This window comes from Theropithecus gelada, chromosome 3, assembly GCF_003255815.1.
Source record: "Theropithecus gelada isolate Dixy chromosome 3, Tgel_1.0, whole genome shotgun sequence".
Classification (NCBI taxonomy): Eukaryota; Metazoa; Chordata; class Mammalia; order Primates; family Cercopithecidae; genus Theropithecus; species Theropithecus gelada.
In genome coordinates, this window is record NC_037670.1 from 25,509,181 (window position 1) to 25,521,243 (window position 12,063).

The following is a 12,063-nucleotide window of genomic DNA, read 5'->3' on the forward strand; positions in this document are numbered from 1 at the left end:
ACGGCATACGAGCTGGGCTGTGGGGGCTGGCGTTCCGCCTTGTGGTCGTCTGCTGGCCGCCTCGCCCCGCCCCGCGCCCGCGCCGACTGCGGCCCGGGGAGCGCGCGCGGCCTTCCGCGCCGCCGCCCCCGCAGCCCTAGCGCCCCGCGCTTCCGCGTTGGCGCCCGCAGCCCCGCCCGCGCCGGGGGGAGGGGAGGGCTGCCCCGGGCGGGGGCGGAGGCGGGGGCGGGGGAGGGTCGGGGCCCCGCGGCCTTCGGGCAGGGACCCGGGAAGCCCACCCCGCACGCCCGGGCCTGGAGGGCTCTCACCGCGGTCCGGACGCCGCGCTCGCCTTTCTCCCCGGGAAGCGCGCCGGCCGCGGCCGGCCGCGCGTGGAGCCGGTTCTTCGAAGGGCTCGCGGGCCTCCTCGCCGGAAAATGCCGGCGGAGGCCGCGGTGGGGGCGGGGAGGAGCCGCCGCCGGGCCCCAGACATCGCAGGAATTCCGGACGCTGCGCCGGGCCCCGGCGGCCCTGAGGCTGGCACCCGGCTCCGGTCGGGCCGCTCGGGTTTGTGGCGCCCGAGACCAGCGTTGGGAAATTAGGCTGGAGCCATCATGAAAACTTTTTCAGGCTGTGCACGCTCGCCCGTCCCTGCCCATCTGCTTCCAACCCCTCCCCACCTTTCTGGGCGCAGCCTGCCTGCTCCATCGGAATGCCCCTTAGATAAATCCCCTTGTGCTGTTACTGTGTCCTTGTCGTCCAGCTCCCTGGTTTTCTTTTCTGTGCAGCTCCTCGGTTCCCAGCGTCTTAATTTGCCTACTTGTCCTTAACCATCAAAACTCTTTATTAATATCCTGGCTTTCGCTGATTTTTATTCTGTCTACCCTTTCTGCCTGCCTATGTATTGCTGGGTGAGCTCCTGAGGCTTGAAAACCCAAGTATGCCATGCTGGCTGCGTTGTAACCGGCATAGAGCCACCAGCTAAAAATTGTATTTTGTACCAGCTCTAATGGCATTTAATAAATGTACAGCTCAAAAAAGTGTGTGTGTGTACTATTTTACAGCAGAGTCACTAATTGATTTCTAAGCTTGATTTTGCCTCCTTGTGATAGTGTTCATAACCAATTTTTTTCATAAACCTCACAAATATAGTAGCAACAGATAAAATTTTATAAACGATATTAGGTGTAAAAAACTAGCAGTAAATACCGCTGTGTATGCTACATGACTCAAAGACACCTGCTTTAAATGATTTCCAGCAAAAATGTCCTTGCTACAGTTACTAGGACATTGATATACTAAGGTAACCATTCAGATTAGCACAGACTTTGAAAGAAATCCGACTAAACCGAAAATAAATTGGTCAAAAAGTAATTACTAAGGTAGCCATTCAGATTAGCACAGACTTGGAAAGAAACCTGACTAAACCGAAAATAAATTGGTCAAAAAGTAATCGGGCAAATAGCTTGCTTTCAGACTGATCTCCATAATATAAAAAAAAAAAGTTGCCGTAACGGGCAAAAGTTCTTTCGGATTATTGTTTCAAAATTGCCCTGCTAATGTGATTAAAGTCCACGGTCAACTTAATTGTTTTGAAGAAAGAGGAAGTGGCCCAGAGCGCCCCTTATTCAGAGGAGAGGTCGCTACCTGGTTCCTCCCAAGCTCAAACTTCCACCTATACAACCAACTCCTTCCTCTCTGCTCCCGGGTCTCTCCTTCCTGCCCCCACCCCATCCCACCCCGTTGACCAAGCTTTCGCTTCTATCAGAGCACGTCAGCATTTGCAACCTTTAGTACTAAATTAAATTTGACTCAAAGTTTTATTCCTGGTAATGGAAGAAACTTGCGTAGTTAATCTTCTTAGGTAACCGGAACAGAATATGACAGTGTCTCAAGATATGTGTCCTTGTCTTCAGTTCAAATCAACCCAGAAGATCATCGGAGTAGGGCAGAATCTTGAGATTATAAACGTGTGGGAATAGAAGGCATCGCTGGTCTTCGTATCTAGAAATCTGCACCCCCTTTTTCCCCAGTGTGACAGCCTTGGACAACATTGGTCAGTGAATGTCATATCCAGGTTGGAATGCTATAAAATGGTTTTACACAGGCTTCGCCTAAAAACGTAACCTGTAAATTACAGCTGACTCCAAATAAGTGACCACATGTAGGCCGGAAGGACTCTGGTACAGATGCCAGCTGACCTGGTTCACAGATGAAATCCCTGTCATCCAAGAATCTCCCCATTAGATTCTCTTACAGGTGTATTTATTCATAGACTTTTCACCTTGAAAAGCAAAGGCCCTCAGCTTATAGGTGGTAACAGCCTCCACTTATCCAGCACGTTCTAGAGTATCTCTAATCCTCACAGCAACATTGCATCCCCACTATAGGGATGAGAAAACAAGTCCTGAATAATTACATGACTTTTCTCAAGGCAGTCACCACTCACCAGTAAGTGGTGAAGCCAGGATTCAAACACAGGTATAATTACAAAGCCCATGTTCTTTCCAACACACCAAGATGATTCAAGATTACGTGGAGGTAGAGTCTTCACAGAGGATGTCGAGTTGGGTCTCTAGAGTGAACCCTAATCCAAAATGACTGCTGTCCTTATGAAAAGGAGAAATTTGGGCCGGGTGCAGTGGCTCAAGCCTGTAATCCCAGCACTTTGGGAGGCCGAGATGGGCGGATCACAAGGTCAGGAGATCGAGACCATCCGGGCTAACATGGTGAAACTCCGTCTCTACTAAAAAAATACAAAAAACTAGCCGGGTGAGGTCGCGGGCGCCTGTAGTCCCAGCTACATGGAGGCTGAGGCAGGAGAATGGCATGAACCTGGGAGGCGGAGCTTGCAGTGAGCTGAGATCCGGCCACTGCACTCCAGCCCGGGCGACAGAGCAAGACTCCGTCTCCAAAAACAAAGGAGAAATTTGGACGGAGACAAACACATACGAAGACAACGTGAAGACACCAGGAGAAGGTGGCCATCTACAAACCACCGCGCACGTGAGGCTACCAGAAGCTGACAAAGAAGCATGGAACAGATTCTGTCTTACGGCCATGAGAGGAAACCAACCCTGCCAACACCTTGATTTTGGATTTCTGACCTCCAGAACTACAAGACAATACATTTCTGTTGTTTAAGCCACCTAGTTGTTGGTACTTTATAGTGGCACTAAAGGAAACTAACACACAGATGCATGCCAAGATGGTGATTTCTTTTGGTTGGTTTCACATTCGTTAGTGACCACTCTTGGTGATGCACTATTCGAAGCCTATAAGTCCAGTAGTTGGAATCTTGCTGAGAGTTATAACCCAAATAAATATTCCAAGGACAAACAAACTAACCAATATTCCTATCACTGCCCCTCATGCCAAGTGAGAAGGTGAACAATTTGCATTTGGTTCCTGGACAGTGGCATGGCCTGGCATCTGACATCCCCCTACTGTTCTTACAGACTTCTGGGTAAAGGTCTTCACTTGCTGCCCTTGTACAAACTTTATTGTTTGTTCTTTGTTTTTTGTTGTTGTTGTTGTTGTTGTTTTTGGAGATAGGGTCTCACTCCATTGCCCAGGCTGGAGTGCAGTGGCATGATTACAGTTCACTGCAGCCTCCACCTCCCAGGCTCAAGCAATCCTCCCCACCTCAGCCTCCCGAGTAGCCAGGACTATAAGCACATGCCACCACGCCTGGGTAACTTTTCGTATTTTTTTGTAGAGATGACGTTTTGCTATGTTGCCCAGGCTGGTTTCAAATTCCTAGACTCAAGCCATCCTCCCACCTCAGCCTCCCAAAGTGCTGGCATAACGGGTATGAGCCACCACGCTTGGCCAAGGAGTTAATTCTTAATTATTTGCACCTAAGGTCCAAAAGCAAAATGTAGCAGTCACGTACAGTCATTACAGACTATTTTACAATATGGAAAACAATGAAGAGGTAATGATTACTCATAGATATCACCCAGAAAGAAAAAAAAAAAAGTATTGGTATTTTCATATTAGCATATGTCCTTCCAGACTTTCTTAGGGAGACATGAGCACACTCACCTACATACAACACTGCAGATACGTTTTGTGCCGTTTTTACTTACGATTATGCTATGAGCACATTTTAGTGTTAATCAACTGAAATTTAGATAATCATTTTAACAGCTACTAGTATTCCATCAGTTGAATAGGCCATAATTTGTTTAACTGCTCCTCTGTTTTTTAAGGAAGTTTTTCCTTTTTGTTGTTGTTGTTGCTACAGATAAAGTTGCATAAACATGGCCTACATCCATTTTACACACCTGTCCAATTATTTCCTTCAGATAAAAGTATGCATCCTTAAAAAGCTTTTGATTCGTGTTACCAAAATATTCCTCAGAAGTAATTCCAACAATTTGAACTCCTAAAAGTAATATGAGACAATGGCTTTCTCCTACACCCTACCACACCTTCTTATTTTTATTTGCATTTATTTGGACATTTTGTGACTTTTAAAAAATATGTTTGTTGTGTATTTGTGCCCTGCCTATGTATATCTATCTGATGCCTGTTTGGGAAGGCAGAGAGAAGTGTTTGGAGGTTTTGGTTTTTGGTTTGTGAAGTTTTTTTAATTTTAATTTTTTTTTTTTTTTCTTGACTCTGTGGCCCAGGCTGGAGTGCAGTGGCGCGATCTCGGCTCTCTGCAACCTCGGCCTCCCAGGTTCAAGCGATTCTCCCGCCTCAGCCTCCCGAGTAGCTGGGACTACAGGCGCACACCACCATGCCCGGCTAATTGTTGTATTTTTAGTAGAGATGGGGTTTCACCATGTTGGCCAGGATGGTCTCGATCTCTTGACCTCAAGATCTGCCTGCCTCAGTCTCCCAAACTGCTGGGATTACAGGCATGTGCCATCGCGCCCAGCCTTTTTTTTTTTTTTTCCAATTGATTTCTTTTTTGAGATTGTACTGCAAAAAGAAACAGGAAGAAAAAAAAAAGAAAAATGGAAGGCCATGGGCTGCTGTTAGATTGATACATGTATGTCACCCCAGTCAGTGTATCTGTGGCCATCTTCATTCTCCTAGCCATCTCCCAAGTAGGGCTAGCCCGACTCCTTTCTTGCTCTCACTGTCCTTCCCCTTCTTTTTTTTTTTTTGAGACAGAGTTTTGCTCTTTTTGCCCAGGCTGGACTGCAGTGGTGCGATGTAGGCTCATTGCAACCTCCACCTCCTAGGTTCAAGTGATTCTCCTGCCTCAGCCTCCCAAGTAGCTGCGGTTACAAGCATGTGTCACTACGCCTGGCTAGTTTTGCATTTTTATAAAAACGGGGTTTCACCATGTTGGCAAGGCTGGTCTGAAACTCCTGACCTCAGGTGATCCACCCGCCTCGGCCTCCCAAAGTGCGGGTATTACAGGCATGAACCACGGTGCCTGGACTCCTTCCTCCTCTTAACCAGGCACCTGCAACCAGGGACTCTCTCCCAGAATCTTAAGGTTACAAAGTTGTTTATGTCAAGATGTGGTTCTCATGGTGCGATTAAAAAAGAGAGAGAGAGAGAAGACAATATTCATTGCCTTCCTTATCATGTAAGCATGTTTACCAATATTACTTTATGAATTGCCATTAACATTTTCTTTCCTTGTGACATTAAGATAAAGCTTAAATAGTAAATATGTAGTTATTAAAGTGTGTATTCCACAGTTTCAGAAAATCTTGAAATCTTATTTTGCGGCTGGGCGTGGTTCACGCCTGTAATCCCAGCACTTTCGGAGGCCGAGGTGGCCTGATTGCTTGAGGTCAGGAGTTTGAGACCAGCCTGGCCAACATGGTAAAACCCTGTCTCTACTAAAAATACAAAAATTAGCCAGGTGTCGTGGTAGGTGCCTGTAGTCCCAGCTACTCTAGAGGCTGAGGCAAGAGAATTGCTTGAACCCAGGAGGCAGAAGTTGCAGTGAACCAACATGGATGGTGCCACCGCACTCCAGCCTGGGCAACAAAGTGAGACTCCGTCTCAAAAAAAAAAAAAAAAAAAATCGTATTTTGCAACATTTTGGCAAGACTTGAAAAGAAATCCACTTTTATGTATTGATTCATATGTATATAATAGCTTCCGCATTGGCTCATTAGCTCAACAGTTCTTGAGAGTTTTGGCTTATTTTCTTGGCTTTTTAATCTAAGTATGTAGTGAACATCTTTTAATATTTCTATAGTATTTATTGATCTGCACACTTACTGCTACCATTTTCAACATTTTTCCTATTTTTGTTTCAATTCAATGCAAAATATGTTTATAACTATTATAGCATTAGTACTATTTTGTTATATTGTATTTCCATGTCTGTTTCTAAACTAGAAGTGCTTTTAGGGCAAGGCTCCTGTATTTTCATCTTTGTATCACAAGCACCATATCTGGCATATTATAAATACTGTTTGATTTGGTTTGGTTTGGTTAGGATTGGAGGTGATTTTTTGTTGTTGTTGTTTGGTTGGTTTTTGGTTTTTGACTTTTTTGAGACAAGATCTTAACTCTGTTGCCCAAGCTGGAATACTGTAGCACAATCATGGCTTACTGAAGCCTCGACGTCCTGGGCTCAAGCAATCCTTCCACCTCAGGCTCCCAAGTACCTAGGACTACAGGTATGCCTCACCATGTCCAGCTGATTTTTTTTATTAAAAAAAATTTTTTTGTAGAGACAGGATCTGGATATGTTGCCCAGGGTGATCTCAAACTCCTGGCCTTAAGTGATGCCCCCATCTTAGCCCCCTGAAGTGCTGGGATTACAGGTGTGAGCCACTGCGTCTCACCTGTTTTGTATTTATAAATGAATGATGAGCTTCTGCTATTTTTTTTTTTCTCTATTTTCCTGCATTCTATTCCACCTACCACAGAACTTTAGGGGACACAGTTCAGTGATTTGTATAGAAGTGGGAAATGTTTGTTTTGTTTTGTTTTTTTTCCCTCAACGTAAGGTGGATGGAATTTCCCCAGTACCAAAGGAAAGATTGTTGTAGTCAGCTAAGCTAGAAAAAGAAAGTTCCACTGAAGAGATACATTAATGTTAGTGATTACCATGTAGCTAGCTAACGCTATTACAGCAGTATTTCTCAAACCAAAGTGTCATTGCACAGTTGCCAGCTCACTCAGGTAACACCCAGTTTGAGAAACTACAGATTTGGCCATTCTCATTGAGCAGAGGTCTAGACAGGACCTCCGCGTGGCTGAGTCTATTAACTTCTATGTCCCAAATGCAGTCTTTGCAGCATAAGGTTAGGGACAGATAGCAAAACATCCATTTATGAAGGACAGCAAACATACCTGTTCACTCCCATCTCCTGATTTGCTTCCAAACTTTTAAAAGCAAAAATCCATTTTTATATTTCCTTTTTAAATAGATAACATAAAAAGCATAAAGAAGAAGACAGATGGTTTCGGGAGGGGGTCTGGGAAGCGCAGTGGCCATGGTCAGCCAACCTGTGCTCAACGACGGCGCCAAGATGCCCATCCTGGGGCTAGACACCTGGAAGCCCCCTCCAGGCCAGGTGACCGAGGCTGTAAGGGTGACGATCGACATTGGGTATCACTGCATTGACTGCACCCCCGTGTACCAGAACGAGAATGCGTTGGTGGGGGTGGGCATGCAGGAGCAGCTCAGGGAGCAGGTGGTAAACTTGAGGAGCTCTGCGTCATTCGCAAGCTGTGGTGCACCACCCGTGGGAAGGGCCTGGGGAGAGAAGCCTGCCAGAAGACACTCAGCGCCCGGAAGCTGGACTGCCTGGACCTCCACCTCATTCACTGTCCCACCGGCTTTAAGCCCGGGAAGGGATTTTTCCTGTTGGATGAGTCAGGCAACATGGTCCCAGTGACACCAACGTTGTGGACACAGGGGCGGCCATGGAAGAGCTAGTGGATGAAGAGCTGATTAAAGCTATTGGCATCTCCAACTTCAACCATCTCCAGGTCAAAAGGATCTTAAACAAACCTGGCTTCAAGTGTAAGCCAGCGGGTCACCCGTACCTAACTCAGGAGAAGTTAACCCAGTACTGCCAATCCAGAGGCAGCATGGCGACTGCCCATAGCCCCCTTGGCTCTCCTAGCAGGCCCTGGGCCAAGCCTGAGGACCCTTCCCTGCTGAGGATCCCAGGATCGAGGCGATCACAGCCAAGCACAATAAAACTGCAGCCCAGGTTCTGATCCGGTTCTCCATGCAGAGGAACTTGGTGGTGATCCCCAAGTCTGTGACACTGGAACACATTGCTGAGAACTTTGAGGTCTTTGACTTTGAATGAGCATCCAGGATATGACCACCTTGAATGGCTACAACAGGAACTGGAAGGGTGTGTGCCTTGAGCTGTGCCTCCCACGAGGATCACCCCTTCCATGAAAAGTGTTGAAGCTGTGGGTGCCTGCTCATCCCCAAGCGACCTACACCTGTTTTTCTTGCCTCATTTTTCTTGCAAATGTAACATGGCCTGGGTCCCTCAGCAGTAGGACAGCAACCTGTAGATGGACCAGTGAAGCTTTGTCTAGCTTAGGCTGGATCTGAAGAGCAGCATCAGTAGAGTAGAAGTCTCTTCCAGTTTGCTTTGCCCTTCTCAACCTGAATAACCTTTTCTGACCAAGGAGAAGCAAAATCTACACGGTCTAAATAGTGTCATCAACAGTTGAGTTTTAACTTCTTGGAGCTGGTAATCCTTTTGGCAAGACTTCTCTTTGCCTCAAAAAGTGCTTCTGTGAACTTGAAAAAAAAAAAAAAAGAATAAAACCAAAGGATCCACTAATCCTATTTTTCGTATAATGACTGTTTATTTTCTTTTTCTTTCTTTTTTATTGAGACAAGGTTTTGCTCTGTCACCCAGGCTGGAGTGCAGTGGTATGATCATAACTCACTGCAGCCTCTAACTCCTGGGTTTAAGCAGTCCTCCCACTTCAGCCTCTCAGGTAGCTGGGAGCACAGGCATGCATGACCCCCAGCTAATTTTTTAAATTTTTGGTAGAGATGGGGGTCTCCCCATGTTGCCCAGGCTGGTCTCAAACTCCTAGGCTCAAGCTGTCCTCCCACCTCAGCCTCCCAAAGTGTTGAAATTACAGGCATGAGGCACCACACCTGGCCATGACCATTTGTTTTCTTATTGATTGATTGATTGATTGAGATGGAGTCTCGCTCTGTCTCCCAGGCTGGAACAGTGGCATGATCTCGGCTCACTGCAACCTCCGTCTCCCAGGTTCCAGCAATTCTTCTGCCTCAGCCTCCCAAGTAGCTGGGATTACAGGCATGCACCACTACCTCCAGCTAAGTTTTGTATTATTAATAGAGATGAGGTTTCACCATGTTGGCCAGACTGGTCTTGAACTCCTGACCTCTAGTGATCCACCCACCTCGGCTTCCCAAAGTGTTGGGATTACAGGTGTGAGTCACTGTGCCTGGCCTGTTTATTTTCAAGACAAGAAAATCAAGTATATGGTTGAAACATCCAAACAGAACAGAAAAGAGTAAAATGAACAGTCCAAGCCTCCCACCAGCCTCCCTGACTCCTTTGTCCTTCACCCTGTTCCTCAAGGCTTCATGGGACTCTACAGTTGGGTATCACATCACTGCCCACTGAAAAGCTTAAAAGACTTTAAGTTTTTGTTTTGGGGATAACATTCTTACATGTTAGTTTGGTGCCGAATCCCTTCATGATCTGACCTCTCAGGCCTTCTCTGCTCAGGGTCCACCGCTTTACGCTCCCAGAACACAACCCATTCTTATCTCCTCTGCTATCTCCAGGAAAGCCTCATTTGCTTGTCAAGGCACTTATCTCTGTATTTTCACAGTAGGTTTCTTCTTCCATGCACTAGGAGAAATGGAAACCCTCCAGGAGTACAAACCTAGCCCCCAGGGAATTTTTATTCTCAGTGCTTCGCCCAGTGCCTGGTATCTACCGATCACCAAATGAATGTTTTTGCAAGAACAGAGTCACCAGGGAATTGCAAAACAGCAAGGGCAGGATGGAGTAGGCAAGCAATTAAATCCAGGAAATGGTTAAAAGCAAGAGGAGTACACTTCACTCTGGAGTTGAAAGAGGTGGCCATCTGTATCCGGCCTTCCTCTCGCTCCCAGCAAGGACACCAGCTTCCTGAAGATAGGGAGGGCTGTTCGGTGGGAGGGCTGTCAGTCCCACAGATGGCTGCGGTGGCATTAGCGGAGTGCTGGATGAGGGTGCCTTTTGGATGGATGGGTCGTGTCACAGAAACCTGATTCGCTTTTGCTAGAAAGGTTGGATGGGAAGAGACATCCCAGCAGGGGCAGAAGGGAGCTGGTTTCCTGAGGGTGGTGACAGCCCCCTCCTGTAGCCAAAAAGGGACCTCCACATTTTCTTCTAGCTTGTCTAGCCCAGAAGAACTGGGGTGGAGGGCAGGGTTCAGGGGAGACACTGGAAACAGGAACACATTCATGGACTATGAACTTTGCAGCTGCACAGGTAGAGTGGAGGGTGGAAGCCCAGCTTGCCGGGGTCCTGAGTTGACAGAATGGATGGCATCTTGAGACATAGGGCTAATGTGGGAAGCACATTCATTCAGGGCTCTCAGACCTCCAGGGAAGGAGGCCCGCCCTGAGCAGAAGGCAAGCAGAGGCATCATAGACTCACACATAGATGCTAGAGTTGGGGGGAGCCCAATGCTTACATATCATAAACCCTAATCATCCAATGGCTGCTGTGGGAAAGAAAGGGCATGGAATTTCCATGCAGAAAAACTTACCTGACAACAATGACATTTTGTTCACATTAGTCATTTGAGACATTTTCATTTTCTTGTAATGAAGCAGGGCACAGACAATGTCTTGCAAGTCTGGATGTTTTAGAAGGGATTGGTGAGCTTGATAATAACAATAATAGCAACTGGAAAAAAGAGTGGTTGTTGGGACACAGAACGTGGGGAATTCTCAACTGCCTCCTTACCATAGGAACTGGGGTAGTGTACTTACCCTCTCTGAATTTGTTTCCTCATCCTTTAAGGGAAGTCTTTAATCCTTTGTGAACTATAAGTCATTGTGTAAATATTGGGCCCCGATGTAAATAATAAAAGGATTTGATTCGATTCAAATTTTAACTTTTGAAGCCTTTCCCAAGACCCTTTCCCCTTTCAAAAATAAATAAAAGGCCAGGCACAGTGGCTCATGCCGGTAATCTCAGCACTTTGGGAGGCCGAGGCGGGTGTATCACTTAAGGCCAGGAATTCGAGACCAGCCTAGCCAACATGGTGAAACCTGTCTCTACTAAAAATACAAAAATTAGCCAGACGTGGTGGTGGGCACCTGTAATTCCAGCGACTCAGGAGGCTAAGGCAGGAGAATCACTTGAACCTGGGAGGCAGAGGTTGCGGTGAGTCGAGATCCCACCACTGCACTCCAGTCTGGGCGACAGAGCAAGACTCCATCTCAAATAAATAAATAAATAAATAACTTCTTTCATGTTCTCAAAACACTCAGGTCGTTCTGCTGTAAACACCTTTAACCCATTACATTCCTGTAAGTTATTATTTTTCTTTGCCTATATTTGAGTGTCTTCACTAACCGGTAACTCACTGCCTCCTAAAGCTGCAGAGACCTTCTTTGGTTACCTCCACTATAGGAAATTTGCCTTTGCATTCTGTGAATGGATCTTCTTCCCATGCTTTCCACCCAGTTTCTAAATCTTCCCATTTGAGACCACACAGACCAAGTCTCACTGTTCTTTCAAATGACAGCCTTCAAACATTTGAAGAAAGCTGTGACTTTCCCAGGCTAAACACGTTTTCTTCTCTCACTTGCTCATCCAGTATGTTTCCCCAGACCAGCCTCCACCGTCATATGAGTCCTGTCAATAACATCACTAAGTGAAACCTTGGAAACAACCTAAGTGTCCAGCGGTGGAGCCTCAATTTTAAAATGTAGCACATCGACTTGTGGAAATAGAACACAAAATGAAGAATATTTCACAACATGAGAAAAACGATTACAGCGGTTAGATGGCAAAAAGAAAGTTATAAGTTAGTATATTTTGCATGACTTCAACTTTATAATAAAAAATGCGTACAATAAAATAAATGTTTGTAACATTTATCTCTGGAGAGTACAATCACAGGTGATAATTTGTC

At 46.2% G+C, this 12,063-nt stretch overlaps 1 protein-coding gene and 1 pseudogene across 2 annotated transcripts in view; one reads left to right on the forward strand and one right to left on the reverse strand.

The window, feature by feature from the left end:
• Positions 1-921, reverse strand: part of DYRK1A (dual specificity tyrosine phosphorylation regulated kinase 1A) — a 150,654-nt gene extending 149,733 nt beyond the window's left edge. The window contains exon 1 of one of the 2 annotated variants that reach the window (XM_025379400.1): positions 660-921. The gene's annotated coding sequence lies outside the window, so the exon portion shown is untranslated. Of the gene's footprint in view, positions 1-308 lie in introns of both variants that reach the window. The other variant, XM_025379404.1, reaches the window with a different exon arrangement.
• A 6,482-nt stretch (positions 922-7,403) lies between these two features.
• LOC112621562 lies at positions 7,404-8,336 on the forward strand (annotated as a pseudogene).
• The last annotated feature ends 3,727 nt before the right edge of the window (positions 8,337-12,063 follow it).